The following is a 5,030-nucleotide window of genomic DNA, read 5'->3' as shown; positions in this document are numbered from 1 at the left end:
AAAAAAAAAAAAAAGAAATCCTTTACCCTAAAGTTTCACCTGTTGTCACCAGTTATGATCTTCTCAGTAAAGGATCAACCAAGGGGCCACCTCTTAGTTGGTGGTACTATCAAGTTACTCTTCTCTGTTTTCTATCAGTTGTTGAGAGAGGGATATCGAAGTCTCCAACTGTAGTAGTTGATTTGTCTGTTTTCCTTTGAGTTCTGTCAAGTTTTTTCCTTGTATATTTTTCACCTCTGTTGTTTGGTACATAACACATTTAGGATTGCTATGCCCTCTTGGTGGGCGACCCTTTTATTATATAGTGTGTCTCTCTAGTAATTTTCTTTGCTCTGAAGTCTGCCTCATCTGGTATTAATATAGCTACTCCTATACCTTTTGGTCAGTGATTGTGTAATGTATACCTTCCATCTTTTTGCTTCCAACCTTCCAAATCATCATGTTTGAAGTGAGTTTCTTTTAGATAGCATATAGTTAGGGGCACCTGGGTGGCTCAGTTGGTTAAGTGTCTGACTCTTGGTTTCAGCTCAGGTCATGATCTCACAGTTGATGAGTTTGAGCCCTGCGTGGGGCTCTGCACTCACTTGCAGAGCCTGCTTTGGATCTTCTGTTTCCCCCTTTCTGGCCCGTCCCCACTTGTGCACGCTCTCTCTCTCTCTCCCTCAAAAATAAATAAATGGTAAAAAGAAATTAGATAGCATATAGTTAAGTCAGGTTTTTTTGTTTTGTATTAATTATCAATACATATTTAAAATTTAAGGAATTTTGTTTTAATATTTATTTATTTTTGGGAGAGAGAGAAAGACAGAATGCAAGTGGGGGAGGGCCAGAGAGAGAGGGAGACGCAGAATCTGAGGCAGGCTCCAGTCTCTGAGCTGTCAGCACAGAGCCCAAGATGGGGCCCAAACTCACAAACCCTGAGATCATGACATGAGCCAAAGTTGGACACTCAATTGACTGAGCCCCCCAGGTTTCCCTCCTAAGATACATTTAGAACGGCATCAGACAGTGTCAGAGTTATTTAGAAAACTTAAATGGAGAAGGAAAGCCTAGTGCATCTCCAAGCTTTCCTTGCCATTTTCTTTCTTTCGGTTCATTCCCTGGCTTCGTTTCTGTTGAGAGAACTTCCCTCAGCCTTTCTTACAGGGGTGGACTCAGTTGTGATCCGCCTGAGAATGCCTGGATCCCTCCCTTCCTGCATCTGTTTTCTCCCAGCCCAGGCTCCACGCTGGGCCAATTCAATCAGGGCCTGGAGGGAGTGGTTTCTCACCAGAGATGGGGATTTCCTTCCCTCATGTGGGGAAGCTGTCAGTTGGTAGTGTAGTTAGGGTGTGCCTGGGTGCATATTTCCTTGGATTACCTGTTTGGGGGTGGCTCTCTTCCTGAATGAGCAGGTCTATGTCTGGTTCCAGAGAAGGGAATTCTCAAGGCCTGGTTTCTTTGAGGTCTTTTTCGGCCCCACCCTGTGTGCCCCTCTAGGACATGTTCTTGAAGTTCCACAGGCACTAGAGACTGTTAAAGCATCTGCTCAGCAGTTTGGCTTTTCCTGTCCTCACAGGTTCACAAGACTCTGTCCTCTGTGCCCTTCCTTCTGCTGCTGAGCTTATCCATGAGCTCTGTGGTTCTCAGTTCTTATATCTCCATTTACTTACTCTTCATATCTCCTATTTTTACTCACTTTGCGATCTAATTCTCAGTCACCAGCAATTTTCTTTGTTTCTTTTTTTTTTTTAATGTTTATTTAGTTTTGAAAGTGAGAGAGAGACAGAGCACGGGAGGTGGGGGGCCAGAGAGGGAGACACAGAATCTGAAGCAGGCTCCAGGCTTCAAGCTGTCAGGACAGAGCCCAACATAGGGCTCGAACTCACGAGCTGTGAGATCATGACCTGAGCTGAAGTTGGATGTTTAACTGATTGAGCCACCCAGGTGTCCCAGTATTTTTAGATTTTTAAAGTGCTTTCCTATCTTAAAAAAATTTTTTTAATGTTTATTTATTGTTGTAAGAGAGAGACAGAATATGAGTAGGGGAGGGGCAGAGAGAGACAGAAACACAATCAGAAGCAGGCTCCGAGCTGTCAATACAGAGCCGGAGGCAGGGCTTGAACTCACCAGTGGTGAGATCATAACCCAAGCTGAAGTCAAATGCTTAACCGACAGAGCCTCTCAGGTGCCCCTGATTTTCTATGTTATGACCTTCTGGGTTCCCTTGAAATGTGTTCAGCTGGGTTTTCACTCTGACACCTGCTTGAGCAGAAGACCCCATGGGGTGGGCGGTCATGTTCTGTTCCTGCCACGTGAGGAAAGGAGTCCGGACCCCTCCTCGGTACCAGGGTGGGGGGTTCCTTGACTGGGACAGAGTTCTGGCTGCTCACGTGGTCTCCCTGGATGACTGGGTTTGGGGGCGGGCAGGGAGGGGTGAACTGTTCCAGCCAGCAGGACGGGAGCCCTGGCTCCCTGCTCAGCTGTCTCGGAGACCACCACACCCAGAGTGGGATGTCAGGATGCCTGGTGTCAGCCTGGTGACGGCGTTCCACGTCTGTGCCTCCAGCGCGGGTGGGAGGCGGTGCCGTTTTCTGTTGGGTAGAGGAGAGCATTGAGTGCCCGGCTGGCTCTGCTGCCCCTTTCCTGGTCCCACGGCTGAGTTGACAGTTTTTGCTGGGTTTTGTTTTTTTCTGTACCTGGTGGGGGTTGGGGGAAGGTCTCTTGATTTGCCAGTTTCTCTGGCTTCACGTTGCGAAGCATGAGGCAGAAAGAATGAGAGTGCTTGTCACGGCGTGGTTCCTTGGGGTGCACAGTCCCCAGCCAGCCTTCTTCCTCTCCACCATGCAGACTCGCCTGTGTGTCTTATGCATCAAAGGCCTGGGGTCTTACATGTTCTTAGAGGCAGGAATTAGGGGAAAGTAGGTCTGTTTTTAAATGGACATACTTATGTACTCCTTCCACCCTCCCTATAAAAACCAGCAAGACTGGCACCTGGGCGGCTCAGTCGGTTGAGCATCCGACTCTCAATTTTGACTCAGGTCATGACCTCACAGTTCGTGGGTTGGAGCCCCACATCAGGCTCCCTGCCGACAGTGAGAGCCTGAGTGAGTTTCTCTCTCCCCTCTCAAAAATAGACATTAAAAAAATAAGAATCAGCAAGATTTAGAACAGGAGAGTATGTTACATGTTCCCAGTTCCTGTGAAGATCTCTGTATGTTTTTTTGAACTTGTGCTCAGGTTTTCTGTGCTGGTTTTTTCTTCCTCATGGGGATCATGCTGTAGATCCTTGCTTCTCACAATATGGGAGCATTTCCCCATGTGAGACAGAGGTTCCGGGGGTCCTGCTGGGTGGTTGGCTGGGTGGCCATGTCACGTTCTGTCAGAGAGCAGAGCGTCATGGATCCACCCGCCTGGCCCTGGGTGGCTGTGTCGCATTCTGCCAGGGAGCAGAGCATCACGGATCCACCCGCCTGGCCCTGGAACTGGGATTTGCTTCCATGATGCCACCTTTGCCCTCTATGTTTAGTTTCTGTTTCCAGTTTGGGGTCCATTCCCAGACACCCATCTGAGGCTAAAGAGAGCAACTTCCATATCTACTGATAATACCTACTCCACTTTTATCTTCAGAATCTGCAGAACCAGAACCACACTGCCATCTGACAGGTTGGATTTTTTTCTTGTTTATCAACAGGGGCAATTACCACCTTCAGGGAGAGGAAAAAACAACAACAACCTTTTTCCTCCACTCTCTTAGGCTCAGTTCCCCTGTACATTGAATTGACATGATATAGAGTCACAGGATAAAAAGATTTATTTCCTGTGCCTGCAGGGTGCCTCACAGAAATGAAGTGAAAACTCCAAGAAGGCATCCAGATCCTCAGGCTGATTGATGCCCCATTTTAACCCAGAGTGGTAATTATGGAGAAGGGACAAGGCAGAGGAAAGGGATTGTCAGCTCAGAGCGTTGGTAATTTATGGGAAGGCAAGTATTTGTGGAGAGTAATGGAAAACAAGGGTTACTTGGTCGAGTGTGTTATATTGTCTCTGGGCTGGTAAGAATCCAACTCTGTCCTCTCTGGAGATTAACAGTAATTTTGCCCTTGCAGGTAGGAGACCAGGGAGGGGCCTCTTCATAGGAAGCTACATGTCCTGCATTTAGGCAGATGGGGGAGAGTAGAGAGCTTTTGTTTTTTTTTAATGTTTGTTTATTTTGAGAGAGAAAAGGAGTGCGTGAGTGGGGGCACGTATGGGGGGGGGGAGAGAGAGAGAGAGAGAGAGAGAGAGAGAGAGAGAGAATATCTCCAGCAGGCTCTGCGCTGTGAACTCCACAGGGCTTGAACCCACGAACCATGAGATCATGACTTGAGCTGAGATCAAGAAGAGTCAGACGCTCTCAACCGACTGAGCCACCCAGAAGCCCTGAGTAGAGAGCTTTCTCTGTGATCCTGTGTCTCAGTTGACTGAAAAGTCCTAATGCCAGAGTGGAGTATTTGGGATGGACCTTTTGATACCCTTTGAGACCAACATCAGATTCTGTCCTGCAAACCCATGGCTTTCAGAGCTCTGTCTTCCATCCTGTGGAACGCATTTTGGGAGGACGGGCTTTCATCACACTGGCCTCTTCTGGGATCAAAGCCACTTATGGCTTGTTCAAATGGCCGCCCTTAGGCTCCTCCACAGACCTACTGACAATGCAGTGTGCATTGTTATTGAGATGCCTGGGTGGTTCGTCGGCACATGTGAGTTTGGGAAGCCTGTTCCAAACTCCTGATTCAACTTCACACATTTTAAAAATATTCTATTGGTTTATTTTTATTTTTTCATGTTTTAATGTTTATTTTTGAGAGAAAGAGACAGAGTGTGAATAGGGGAGGGGCAGAGAGAGAGAGACACACACAGAATCAGAAGCAGGCTCCAGGCTCTGAGCTGTCAGCACAGAGCCCAACGGGGGACTTGAACCATAATACATGTTTTGCGTCCTGGAAGTTTCACATTTAGGTAATGCATCCTTCCTTTGACTTTCAGTGTTTGTCATGGCATTGATAGTA

Source organism: Crocuta crocuta, unplaced genomic scaffold (assembly GCF_008692635.1).
Source record: "Crocuta crocuta isolate KB4526 unplaced genomic scaffold, BGI_CrCroc_1.0 scaffold498, whole genome shotgun sequence".
Classification (NCBI taxonomy): Eukaryota; Metazoa; Chordata; class Mammalia; order Carnivora; family Hyaenidae; genus Crocuta; species Crocuta crocuta.
Note: the sequence above shows the minus strand (reverse complement) of the source record.